The sequence below is a fragment of the Phoenix dactylifera genome, chromosome 8 (genome assembly GCF_051530095.1).
Source record: "Phoenix dactylifera cultivar Ajwa chromosome 8, Ajwa_hap1_PhDact_Kaust_v1.1, whole genome shotgun sequence".
In the NCBI taxonomy this organism is placed as follows: Eukaryota; Viridiplantae; Streptophyta; class Magnoliopsida; order Arecales; family Arecaceae; genus Phoenix; species Phoenix dactylifera.
In genome coordinates, this window is record NC_143197.1 from 22,198,081 (window position 1) to 22,212,695 (window position 14,615).

General features: G+C 38.1%; 1 long non-coding RNA gene across 3 annotated transcripts; it reads right to left on the minus strand.

The window, feature by feature from the left end:
- Window positions 1–11,537: 11,537 nt before the first annotated feature.
- LOC120105249 (uncharacterized) lies at window positions 11,538–14,597 on the minus strand. 3 transcript variants are annotated; one of them, XR_016396230.1, is made up of 6 exons: window positions 14,248–14,597; window positions 14,061–14,159; window positions 12,354–13,948; window positions 12,164–12,222; window positions 11,959–12,088; window positions 11,538–11,851 (listed from the first exon to the last, which is right to left on the minus strand). It is a non-coding gene; the product is annotated as an uncharacterized LOC120105249 (long non-coding RNA). The 3 variants fall into 3 exon arrangements; XR_015968142.2 differs by having other exon boundaries at window positions 11,959–12,222; window positions 12,354–12,466; XR_016396229.1 differs by having other exon boundaries at window positions 11,959–12,222.
- Between the last annotated feature and the right edge of the window lie 18 nt (window positions 14,598–14,615).

Here is a 14,615-nt window from a genome sequence, read left to right on the forward strand (position 1 = left end):
TTGGAAGGACAAAAAGTACTTCTGCAGAACTAGCCGTTATGCTTCTGCCCGTGCTTGGGTCGACTCAACCTTTCCTTGGGTCGACCCAACTTTTACTTGGGTCGACTCAACCTTTCCTTGGGTCGACCCTCTTAGAACCACAGAAACTTATAATTCAGCCTTCCCTCACTTGGGTCGACTCAACATTTCTTTGGGTCGACTCAAGGTTCAGTTGGGTCGACTCAACTTTCACTTGGGTCGACCCTCTCAGGGTTTCCAGAGAACCTATTCTGTCAATGTATTCTATCACTGCCTTTGGGTCGACCCTCTCAGTGTTTGGGTCGACTCAAGCTTGGGTCGACTCAACTTCCTCTTGGGTCGACCCTCTCAGTGTTTCCAGAGAACTGTTTTCTTGAGGCTTGAGAGGCTTGAGGTTTGGGTCGACTCATGCTTTCCTTGGGTCGACCCAACTACTGTTCATCCGTGCCATTTTTGCAGAAGTGTGCCAGATGTTTTCTTTATGTGCCGGGGTCGACTCAATCCACACTTTGCTGCAACTCAAGATTAGATTCATCCATATAAATAATGAAATGCATCTTTATCTTATTATACGAATATAATGAGAGTAACAGACTTATAAATGAAGTATCGAATTAACTTGTAACATCCTCTTGATTATTGCTTGTTAATCATCAAAATAACACTATCATCCTCAATCTCCCCTTTTTGATGATTACAAAATATAAAGTATGAGCCTATTGATACTTATCTTAAAATCAGTTTTAAAAGGGCTCAAGTTGCTGAATTTCAGCTTTTCAAATATGAGAGTGAAGTCTCCCCCTATTTCATCCAAATGTTTCCAATTTGACTTTTTGAATTGCTCCCCCTTTCATTTATATTTCATTAAAGATAAAACTTCAAAAATTTGAGATAAAGCATGAGTTTCAGATTATGTATCGAGGTGTGAAAGGTATGTGCCAAATTCTGAAATTCTATGTGCCAAATTCTGAAATTCAATAGAAATTTTAGATTTGATCATTTTCATTGTTACAAATTGCTCCCCCTTAAATGTATATGCTTTCCTATTATAATTTTCAACTTGTTTGACAACTTATTTCTCTTTCTTATACAACTTATTTGTCTTTCCTTACTTCTCTCCCTTTTTGTTATCATCAAATAGGTGCATGGGAATATACGCAATAATTAACAAACATTTAAACTTCATTGATCAAAATAGGAACATTTTAGTACAATTAATGCCAAAAACAAAAACAAATACAATGTTCCTCAATCAAAGTTCAAAGTACATGATCAATACAAAATACATATGAGAACTAGATACATATCCTAGGCTCTAATCATAATGCTAATATCAGCCTAGGGAGTATCTAATGGCTGTGATCTAGTCCTCATCCTCCTAGTATAAGTGGCGAGGGGAGGTCGAGCCTGATGAGACTGAGTATGGCGTGGAGCACGGTGAGCTAGATGACTCTATGCCGAAATCTCTGACTCAGCTGCCTGTGGCACAGATGGTCCATGAGTCTCTCTCTCTCGCCGTAGAGCTCCTATCTGCTCTCTCAGATCACTGATCTCAGCAGACATGATATCTAGTCTGCTCGTCAGCCCATCAGTGATAGTCCTCGCCTGAGCTGACATAAGCTCAGTCATCCTACTCCAGAACTCATCTGTGTCTCCCGCAGGAACAGATGACGATGGTGCAGCCTCTGAAGGTGCAGTAGGATGATCCGTATGCTCCTCATCCTCAGGGATAGGGTCTCCAAAATCTGGTGCATCACCCTCTGGTGCATCACCCTGAATCCCTGCTCCAGTACGTACCCACTGCCCGTTCACCTTCTCATAACCCATGCGAATAAGGGATCGTGCAGTGTACGTGTCAGTATGGAGTAGATGCCTGGAGATCTCTCCCTCTACTGATATGTCATGCTGTCGAAAGATCAAGGTGAGTATCATACCATAAGGCAGGGATACTCTGGAGTTGCAGATCACCTTCCTCATCTGCCTCAGTATCATGGCCGGGAGATTCAGGGGAATACCCTGAATAATATACTCCATCACAACTAGATCTCGTTCTGAAATGAGATCAAATCTTCCGCTCTTCGGAAATAGAATCCTATCAATGATGTTGTGCAACAACCTCATCTTTGCAGAAAGAGAGCTCGCTATAACCTGCTCCGAGAAGTCGAAGTCTTCATTCTCAAGAATTAACTGCAGGGCTCTCAACTTGTTTTCTGGCTTTTTTGGAGTTGCTCCTTCGCAGGGGAGATGAAGCAACTAACTCAAACTCTCTTCGGAAACTCGAACCCTAACTCCTCGAACTTCCGATATGAGCCCTCCCATCCCAGTTTTGAGGAAGGCATAAAACTCCCGGACTAGTCCCGGGTATATCACCACATCTAGGGAGCAGAGATACTCCCATCCTTGCCTTCGGATCCATCCCCCCAAACGGAACCCTTCTTGATCCAAGAACTCGGAATGGATCCTTCTCCCCGTTGTAACCGGTCTCCCCACAAACTTTGCAAGTTGTACTGAAGGGGAGGGAGGAGGAGGTCGCTCTACACGTGTCTCACCTTGTGGAGACACTGTAGACGGCTCTGTAGCTTCCCTTTCCGCACGTTGGATCCGTGAGACTCTTCCGGATCGCTTGGCTATGGCTCTCTTGGGTCCCATTTCTCCAAGATTGTGAAGTAATCTACTGTTTGGAGATGATTGGAGGAGATTGGAGAGTGGAGAATAGGATTTTCGGAAGAGGACAAAGTGTAAACAGTGCCCTAGATAGCTCACGGTCCCCCTTTTAACAGTGGGGTCCCGACGTTGGGTCGACTCAAGAATTTTCTTGGGTCGACTCAACGTTGGGTCGACCCAACCCAAAATTGGGTCGACCCAAGTTCATAAATTTTTCTTTTCTCTTCCTTTTCGCTTCTAAAAATTTTTCTCGCTTCCAATTCGTACAAATTCTTTCTGGGACAATGATACATGAGTAAGGAATCTATAGATGACAAGTTTGACTCATGTTTTATGGGCTTTTAGAAATGGGAGGAATGTATCATGAGACTGCTTGCTCCCTTCTATATCTCTTCAATAAAAAGGATCACATATGCCTAATTCCCTCCTTAGCATGCAGAATCTATCTTCACTCAAGGATTTTGTGAATATGCCAGCTAATTATTTTTCAGTGTATATATGCTCAATACATATGTTTCCATTTTGCACATGATCCCTAATAAAATGATATCTTATTTCTATGTGTTTGGCTTTAGAATGCTGAACCGAATTTTTAGTGAGGTTGATGGCACTAGTATTATCACACTTAATAGGAATGTTATCTAGCTTAACTCCATAGTCCTCTAGTTGTTGCTTAAGCCATAGTACTTGAGCACAACAACTGCCAGCAGCTATATATTCAGCTTCAGCTGTTGACAGTGCCACTGAATTCTGCTTTTTGCTAAACCATGATACTAAGTTGTTTCCTAAGAATTGACATGTTCCACTAGTGCTCTTTCTATCTAATTTGCATCCAGCAAAATCAGCATCTGAGTATGCAAGCAAATCTAGACAGGAGTCTCTTGAGTACCATAATCCTATGTTCGTAGTTCCTCTTAAATATCTAAGGATTCTTTTAACAGCACTTAAATGTGACTCCTTAGGATCTGATTGGTATCTAGCACATATTCCTACACTAAACACGATGTCTGGTCTACTAGCAGTAAGGTAGAGCAAGGATCCAATTAGTCCTCTATAAAGCTTAATATCAATACTCTTTCCTTTCTCATCTTTGTCAAGCTTACTAGTAGGATTCATTGGAGTGCCTACTCCCTTATGATTTTCATTCCCAAACTTCTTTAGTATTTCCTTTGTATACTTAGTTTGATGAATGAAGATACCTTTTTTTGTTTGTTTGATTTGTAATCCTAGAAAGAAACTTAGTTCTCCCATCAAACTCATTTCGAATTCTCCGTGCATTAAATCAGCAAATTCTTTGCAAAGAGTATCATTTGTGGCACCAAAGATTATGTCATCTACATATATTTGTACCACTAATAGATTTTTGTCCTTTCTTTTGAGAAACAGTGTTTTATCTACATTTCCTCTACTAAAGTCATTATTTAGTAGAAATTTGCTTAATCGATCATACCAAGCCCTAGGTGCTTGCTTCAATCCATATAATGCCTTATGTAGTCTAAACACATGATTTGGCAATTCATGATTCTCAAAACTAGGAGGTTGCTCTACATATACTTCTTCCTCTATAAAACCGTTTAAGAATGCACTTTTTACATCTATTTGATACAATTTGAAATCCATGAAACATGTGAAAGCTAGAAGTAATCTAATAGCCTCTAATCTAGCTACAGGAGCAAATGTTTCATCAAAATTTATCCCTTCTTCTTGATTGTATCCCTTAGCTACAAGTCTAGCTTTATTTCTTATAACTAACCCATTTTCATCTAATTTATTTCTAAAGATCCATTTTGTTCCAATTACAGAGTTATGCTTTGGTCTTTCAGTTAATGTCCATACATTACTTCTTTTGAATTGATTTAATTCTTCTTGCATGGCATTTATCCAATTGGTATCTTTTTCAGCTTCTTCATAAGTCTTAGGTTCTAACTGTGAAACAAAAGCAAGATAATCATTTAAATTTCTAAGAGAGGATCGAGTTCTTACCCCTTGAGATGGATCACCAATGATTAAGTCTTTAGGGTGTCCATATGCATACCTCCATTCCTTTGGCAAGTTTTGAGATTGTGGTGGCACCCAATCATCTCCCTTATCTTGAATTGGCACGTTATCAATATTCAACTTTTTAAAGTTAATAATTCCAGTATCATCATCAAGAATATTCTCTTTCCTAGCAGACTCACTATCAGACTCATCAAATATGATATTAACTGACTCTTCGACTACAAGAGTTCTTTTATTGAATACTCTGTATGCCCTGCTAGATGTGGAGTATCCTAAGAAGATACCTTCATCTAACTTGGCATCAAATTTACTTAGATCCTCCTTGCCATTGTTTAAAATGAAATATCTACATCCAAATACTCTAAGATATTTAGCAGTTGGTTTCTTGTTCTTCCAAAGTTCATAAGGAGTTTTCTTGGTTATTGGTCGTATTAACACCCGATTTAGAATATGGCAAGCAGTGCTTATAGCTTCAGCCCAAAAGTACTTTGGAAGATTTGATTCGCACAACATCGTGCGTGCCATTTCTGCCAATGTCCTGTTTTTTCTTTCAACAACCCCATTTTGTTGAGGCGTTCTAGGTGCTGAAAATTGATGTGAGATACCATTTTTATTACAAAATTCTTCAAAGTATTGATTTTCAAATTCAGTACCATGATCACTTCGAATTGCTACTAAGGTGAGCTTCTTTTCATTTATGATATTATTATAAAGTTTCAAGAATTCTAAAAATGCTTCATTCTTATGTGCCAAAAATGAAACCCATGTATATCTTGAAAGATCATCTACAATAACTAGTCCATACTTCTTTCCTCCTAGACTCGCAGTTCTAGTGGGTCCAAATAGATCCATGTGTATGAGTTCAAAAGGCCTAGTTGTTGATACTATATTCTTTGATTTGAAGGATGATTTAGTTTGTTTTCCTAATGAGCATGGTCCACAGATTTTGTCCTTTTCAAAAATCAATTTTGGCACATCTTTTATTAATTCCTTCTTGACTAGTTTTGATATTAATTCCATACTAGCATGTCCTAGTCTACGATGCCAAAGCCAACTTGTTTCATTTTTCTTTTCTTCATTAGTAATTAAGCATAATCCATTTTTCTTGCCTAAATCCTGAAGATCTACCATGTAAATATTTCTTTGCCTTTGTCCTACAAGTACAATGCTATTATCTTTAGGATTTGTGATTGTGCATACTGATGCTTCAAATGTGACTTTAAACCCTTTATCACAAAATTGACTTATGCTAAGTAGGTTATGTTTCAAACCCTTAACTAATAAGATATTTTCTATGAAAGTAGATGGAGTAATGAAAATTTTATCCTTTCCAATGATATACCCTTTTCCATTGTCTCCATAGGTTACTACTCCACCCTTCTTAAATTCCAAGGTGACAAATTGATCTACGTCACCGGTCATGTATCTTGAACAGCCGCTATCTAGATACCATCGTTTTTCCACTTTATTAGCTGCAAGACACCCCTGCAATAAAGATCAAGAAAGAGCTTTAGGTACCCAAACTATGTTGGGTCCTTTAGGGTTAGTACTTGATATTCCTTTTGGAACCCAAACTTTCTTGAATTTAAGCTTATGATTATTACTCAATTTGTTTTGACTGGACTTTCTATAGTTACATTCATATGCTTTATGTCCTAATTTATTGCAGCAATGACAAGTAATATTTTCATTTTTAGCTTTTATAAAAATGTTATTTAAGTATTTTTGTTTCCTATTTATTTTATATCCTAATCTAGCCTTATCATATACAGCTTTTTGACTATCAAGAATCATATTTAATTTGGTAGAACTAAGTGTAAACTTATGTACTAAGAATTTATATTTTTCAGCATCTTCTTTTAACTTGACATTTTCAGCAATTAGATTCTTGGTTTCATTTGTGAGTTTCCTACTTAATGTTTCATAGTTATGAGATAGTTTTAACTTATCTTTGATAAGAGATTGATTTTCTTCTTTTAGAACTTTATTTTTATTGATTAGTTTTTTATGTTCTTCCATGAGTTCTAAAAATGCATCATGTAATTCATCAACAGTAAAATTACATTCAAGTTCAGAATCTACCTCATCGTCATTGGCCATATGACATATTTGGGCCGTCTCTTGATGATCTTCCTCTTCCGAACTTGACTCCTCACTTTCACTCCATTCAGCCATAAAGTTCTTCTTTTTCAGTTTTCTTGCCATCCACTTTAATTCCGGGCAATCTATCTTATAATGCCCGGGCTTGTTACACTCATAACAAATAGGTGATTCTTTTTCCTTTTTTTTGTCCTTACCCTTTTCTTTGCTTGAGCTACCTTTGAAGAAGGGTTTCTTTTTATGAAATCTATTCTTACCTCTCATAAATTTTCTGAATTTTCTTCCAAGCATAGCCATTCCTTCTTCATCAAATTCATCATCATCATCTGAATCTTCCGACTCAGTTTGTTGTTTTGGAGTGATTGACTTTAGGGCAATGGTCTTTCTTCTCTTGACCTCATCTTCTGAATTTTGCCTCATGGTCAACTCATGGGTCATGAGTGATCCTAGAAGTTCCTCTAATTGCAGTGTATTGAGGTCCTTACCTTCCTGAATTGCAGTTACCTTGGCCTCCCAAACTCTTGGTAGAGACCTGAGAATTTTTCGCACCAATTCAGAGTTAGTATAAGACTTTCCTAAACACTTTAGCCCATTTATAATTTCAGTAAAACGAGTAAACATATCAGTTATAGACTCAGTGGATTCCATTTTAAACAATTCATACTTATGTACTAATATGTTTATTTTTGACTCCTTAACTTGATTAGTCCCTTCATGTATGACCTCAAGTTTGTCCCAAATTTCTTTTGCAGAGATGCATGTAGATATTCTATTGAATTCACTTACATCTAATGAACAGTAAAGTACATTAATTGCTTTTGCATTTAATTATGCTAATCTTCTATCACTTTCATTCCAATCCATTTCTGGTTTGGGTATGATAGTGCCCTCTATACTAATTGTGGGTGTGTGAGGTCCTCTAGTAATGATATACCACAATTCATAGTCTAAAGCTTGAATGAATATCCTCATCCTAGCTTTCCAGCATGTGTAATTTGTGCCATTAAATAGAGGAGGTCTATTTGTGGATTGCCCCTCACTCATAGAACATCCCACTTGGGTTGTCATGATCTTTAACTCTTGATTGTGAGATCAATAAGTACTATTGGAGCACCTTACTCTGATACCACTTGTTGTCCAAGGTGACAAACCAAGAGGGGGGGTGAATTGGTTTCTCTTAATTTTAATTATCTTACTTATGTCAATTGATGAGTTAGTGGAATTAAACAAAGCACAATACAAACAACAAAAAGTATAGTGGTTCGGTGCTCTCCTAAGCACCTACGTCCACTCCCCAAGCGACCCCTTGGAAATTCACTATAATCCCGCGGATTACAGTTGGATTGTTTTCCGGGCTCACAATCCAAAAACCCTTACACTTTGGTTTTTCGGGTTCACCAAAAACCTATGTTAGTTTTACGGGCTCACCAACGAACCTATGTTGGTTTTTCGGGCTCACCAACGAACCTTTACAATTGGTTTTACGGGTTCACCAATCAACCTACACCGTTGGTTTTGCGGGCTTACCAACTAACCTTTACAAGGAGTTTAATAAACGAAGTAAGAAGATTTAAGCTCCTAGATGAGCAAATATAACAATATAATCTACAAAGAAGAGTTTAGAGAATAGTTATCGCTTGATGTGACTTCTCTCTTCCTTGTCAAGGATGCTTCACTCTTCAAGGGTGGATGGAGCTCTTAATGACTCTTGGAATCTGCTCAACCACTTTCTTTTGACTCTTGAATGAAGCACTTGAATGAAGAAGATTAGGGCACTTTGTCTTTCTTATGTACTCTTTGATATTTTGCAAAAGGATGTTTTCTCTGATGAATAGTGCCACTTTAAATAGTTTCCTTCATCCATTGGACAAGCCCCAATGGTTAGAATTCAAAAACTAGCCATTACTCACTGTTGGAAGGATAAAAAGTACTTCTGCAGAACTAGCCGTTATGCTTCTGCCCGTGCTTGGGTCGACTCAACCTTTCCTTGGGTCGACCCAACTTTCACTTGGGTCGACTCAACCTTTTCTTGGGTCGACCCTCTCAGAACCACAGAAACTTATAATTCAGCCTTCCTTCACTTGGGTCGACTCAACATTTCTTTGGGTCGACTCAAGGTTCAGTTAGGTCGACTCAACTTTCACTTGGGTCGACCCTCTCAGGGTTTCCAGAGAACCTATTCTGCCAATGTATTCTGTCACTGCCTTTGGGTCGACCCTCTCAGTGTTTGGGTTGACTCAAGCTTGGGTCGACTCAACTTCCTCTTGGGTCGACCCTCTCAGTGTTTCCAGAGAACTGTTTTCTTGAGGCTTGAGAGGCTTGAGATTTGGGTCGACTCATGCTTTCCTTGGGTCGACCCAATCAACTTTGGGGTCGACTCAATCCACACTTTGCTGCAACTCAAGGTTAGATTCATCCATATAAACAATGAAATGCATCTTTATCTTATTATACAAATATAATGAGAGTAACAGACTTATAAATGAAGTATCGAATTAACTTGTAACATACTCTTGATTATTGCTTGTTAATCATCAAAATAACACTATCATCCTCAGAGAAGGGAGAAATTGCAATATAGGGGGAGAAGTAAGAGAAGTAGAATAAGTTATAAGAGAAGTTAGAGAAATTCTTCATACCTAAGATATAAAAGGGGAGTATATATATACATCCTTAAGCAAAGCTAAGTTGGAAGAAAATATAAGAAAGCAATTGTATAGAGATATGTGTAACAATAAAAAATTCTGCACTCTAAAACTTCAAAACAAGAAAATCTGGAGTTTAATCAAAAATTCTAAATGTGGCACATACTTCTCTTGTCTCGATACATAACTTGAAACTCTTATTGTGACACAAATTTTTGGAGTCTTATCTTCAATAAAACACAAGAATAAGGGGGAGCAAAACTAGAGTTCAATTGGCATAAATTTAGATTAGATCGAGGAAGATTTTGGTTGGCACACCCTTTAATTTAAAAAATTCTGAATTTTCAGCTTTTAAAGCATTTTCTAAACTTTAAACCTCAATTCAAATATAAACGCCAACTTCGGTACACTCAATGTTTTGTAATCATCAAAAGAGGAAGATTGAGGATGATAATGTTATTTTGATGATTAACACAACCATTGAGGCCATATCAAATTAGAAATGCAAATTAACTCGATACATCATTAAGGAATGGCACACCCTCGATACATTCACGATACATTAGGAAAATACAGTCAAAACAACTCTCAAAGATTAACAACGAGATAAAATTTGTAGTAGAGAATGATAGAAAGCTTTTAAATTCATTTCGGCAAAGTTTCAAGTAGAGTATATTCTAAAGGGCAAAACTATAATTTTCATTATTAAGGGTATGAAACTCTAATGTGCCATATATTCTAATTTACTTGGAATATGTTTTATTGATCCTATATGCTAGTCTAACTCTAATATGCAGACAATCATGATTAGAGTCGACCCCAATTAGTTTCGAGTCAACCCCGATATATTTGGCACGCCTGGGAACGAAGTGGCACGCTTTTGAAACACTTGGCACAAAGTAGGAGTCAACCCCAGAAGAGACTGAGTCGACCCTGGCACGTTTTGGCACGTTCTGACATATATGGCATAGATGAACAGTAAATGGGGCCGACCCCAAGTTTCCATGAGCCGACCCCAGATTCAGCCACTGCAAAAAAAATAGCTTTCTGAAAATTACTGAGAGGGTCGACCCTAAGCTTTCTTGAGCCGACCCCAGGTGGAGCCGACCCCAGGAAGCCTTGAGCCAACCCTAGTGGAGCCGACCCCAAGATGAGAACTCAACATACATGTCTCTGGAATCCCTGAGAGGGCCGACCCCACTGTAGCTTGGGTTGACCCCAAGAAAGCATGAGTCAACCCCAGCCTGAAAAGTCGGAAAAACAAGCTTCTTGATTTTCTGAGAGGGCTGACCCCACTATAGCAGGGGCCGACCCTACTGTAACAAGAGCCGACCCCAGAAAAACTTAAGCCGACCTCAGCCTGATGAACAGTGACTTGAGCCGACCCCAGCATGGGTGACAGCCCAACGGCTAGTTCTGCAGAATTATTTTTTAAGTCCCCAAAGGCTATAAATGGCTACTTTCTCCATTCCAACGGTAGGAAAGTGTTCTTTAGAGGTTGGAAAAGTATTTAAGAGGCACTATTCATCAAAGGAAGGCATCTTTTGAAAATCAAGAAGCACATTCAAGCGAAAATCCTAGAAAAGCAAGCCTCATTCAATTGCTTCATCTCAAGAGCCCAAAGAAAGTGGTTGAGCAGTGTTAAAGAGTCATCAATAGCTCCACCAACCCTTGTGAAGTGAAGCAAACTTGACAAAGAAGAGAATAGCTCCTCCAAAGCGATAAACATTCTCTAAACTCTTCTTTGTAGTTTATAATTGCTTTATTTACTTTTTTAGGAGCTTTCATTCTTTGCTTATTACTCACTACAGGAGAACTTATCTTTTCCGACACTATTTAGGGCCTTTAGCGACGCTTATAAGCGTCGGCTAAACATCCGGCGACGCTAATCAAAGCGTCGCAGAAACGTCGGCGATACCGGAGTGGAAAAACTTTTTGCCGACGCTAATTAAAAGCGTCGACAAAAATCGGGATTTGCCAACGCTTTTTGCCGACGCTTTAAAGCGTCGGCAAATATTGTTTTTCGATGCTATAAAGCGTCGGAAAAAACCATCATGGCACGCGGGTTACGCCTAGGCCGACGGTTTTTACCGACGCTTTAAAGCGTCGGGAAATGTAATTATTTTAAAAAAAATTAAAAATATCAAACTCCATATATTTACATATATCATAAAACACACATTATACAATATGAACCAAACATTCAAATTACATTGATATTGATACAAACATTCAGATCATTCGAAATATTTATATTGTCATATTTGATTAAATTTACATAAAAAGTTATGAATTACAATGTACTTTGAAAATATAAAAAATATATACATATCAAACTCCATAAAAAAATAATCTACAAAGTATCAGGGACGGGATTCAGCTCCATCATCATCATCTCTGCGAGCATTTGAAGTATCAGGAATCTAAAAAAAAAAAAAAGAAACCTTAGATATTTGTAAAAATGGGATACATTAACTTATACATCATAATTGATAATATGTAAAGTATTCAAAAATATATAGTTAGTTACCTGAGAAGGGAGAAATCGTTGTAACAAAGATGAAATATTCGTAAGCTGGGACTGCAATTTTTCTTGGTTCGGCACTGGATTTCGACTTATTTATCCAACTTTTGTCCATTCTATTAAAATACTGATTGAGCTGCAACTAATATAAAAAAAAATTAGACAACTGAAAGGAAGAACATGCTCAATAATACATACAATTGCATGTGACCTATACGCAGCCAGCATGCCAACGAAGCTTGGATCAGCATAAGGGTAAGGAACGCAAGCCTGTTACAGAAACACCGCAATAACCATCAAGCATATGCAGAAGCATACACATGAACACAGAAATATGTGGTTACAAACGGTCTAAAGCAGTCAAGACCACTTAAAATTTCAAGAATATGGCATCAACTTACAAAAGGCCGGCTATAATCGGGTCTTGGAGGTACAAAGGCAGCTTCTGGAGTCCCCAGAGATAAACCTGAGTTCATGTGACCCTCAACCCGCTTTCCACATGTATTAGCATTACCTAAGTGGGAAAAAAAAACACCCAACATCAGATGGCTTACATCTGGTGGCACAATGGCAGACCTCATTACATTGCGAAAAAAAAGAAAGCCTAAGATATAGGTTTCAAAAAAATATATTTGACAACAATTACCACCTTATATATGCACACAAGGTCAAATCAGTGACTTAGAATACCATTCACAATTGAATAAATAATAATGACTGCCAAGCTGCCAGCTTATTGCCAATAAATTGGCCGCAAAACTTCTTTATATCGTGAGAACTCCCCAGATCAAAACTTGAAGAACATATTTTGTACCATTGATCATCTCTAAGATTGCATTAGGCATTTAGTCAGGATTTTGTCAAGTAATGTTCTTCTAAAGTAAGTACATAATAAGAGGAAAAAGTAAAAAATGGTAAAACAATTGGCTACACAATTTGATGCTGAACGGACAAAACTACTCTCTGAATATTTGTTGCTAAAGGGTTGCCTGTCATAAGCCTTTACATTATTAAGAGGCATCTCTCAGTTCCATAGATATTGCAAGTCCTAAGAGATGTTGCACGCTTCTTGCTTTTACTGCAATATCGTTATAATAAAAAACCAAGCTATTTAATAATCATGCACTGAAAGGAACATAAGAAAACTGCAATCCAGAATTTAAATCATCCTAAACCACTGTCACAAAGAACTTGATATACATATTCCAGCACAATTGAATGAATTTTTATAAACAAGAGGGCAGTATCATTGGAAGGCTGAAATAAACATATTAAACCATACATCAGGAGTTACCAAAGTACATTAGCAACTAAATAGAATGGTAAGAAAAGGCCCAATAGATATCAAAGAAAATTTCTGAATTTGAAAGTTAGAATTGAACAAATACACAAAGAGAAACTAATAAATGGCATAAGTACCTAATCTGGGAAAAAACATCAAACTAGATACTAACGATCAAAATCAAAAAAAGAACATATTGCAGGTATTAGTTGTAGTTTTTAAAAGCAGTCCAGTTGGAAGCCTATACAGGCCATATAATTTTTTCTAAAAAAATTAGGAATAAGAATGACTAATACGTTACTTTTTCAAGTTGTATGTTTGAAGCTTTGATATCAAACCTCTTGATTTATTAACTTGGAAATCACATAACAAAAATTAATTATGTGCAAGACTCCTTTGCTATGAGCAAAAAAAAAAATGTGGGCTCTATATTCAAAATAAGAGGAAATTAAAGGGGAGTGTGGGCACAAAATATTCATTCATTTAAATCTTAAAGTGTCCCTCTGATGATCAGAGCAACTTAACATCCAACATTCGGACAGAAAAGATTTCAAATAACTTGCAATAAAATCTACAATAAATCTAAACAAATCCAGCGTTGTTCTCCTCGATGAAGCTGATCGTCAAGTTGATCAGAAGCAAAAATGCACCATATGGGTTCCTGCCATATAATTTTTTAATCCCCACGAAATCCTGCCAGTCTGGGGGCTTCCCCTGTTGAACGGAATCAAGAACCCATATGGGTTCGTCACAGAAAAAAAAAATTAAAAAAGAAGAAGAAATGCACCAGAGAAAACAATTAGATTATGGTGTTTCCAGGACTCACCCCTCCGTTCGCGAGGGCGATGGCCATGATGGCCGCCGCCTCCATCACCCACGACAGCGGATTCCACATGAACCCTAAGAATTTCAGAAACTTGCTCTCCTGCAACCACAAACAAATTCAAAAAATAAATAAATAAATCAACAGCTAGATTAAAAAACAAAAAGCACATACAAGAGGGTTGTCTCACAAATCTATATCAGTTGAAGTGGTGTGGGAAAGAACACATCCCCTCCCGCGTGCATCTCAGATTATCAAACACCTCCTTCAAGGGTATGTTGTCGTCGAATCACATCCCGCCCGCCACCACCGCCGTATCCTCAGCTCGGAGGGGTAGAACACCTTTCTCGACGGCGCGGGGTCGTCCTCGAAGCTCGAAGGGGGAGGGGGATCCGGAGGGGGAGGGGGATCCGAAGCTCGGTGGGGGGTTTGGGGGGAGATGATCGGGGAGGAAGGAGGGGGGGAATGATGGCGGCTAGGGATGAAAGGGTTAGGGTTTTTTCCTCCGCACGAGAGAGAGAAAGAGACAGAGGGAAAAGGCAGGGGATCGGGAAAAAG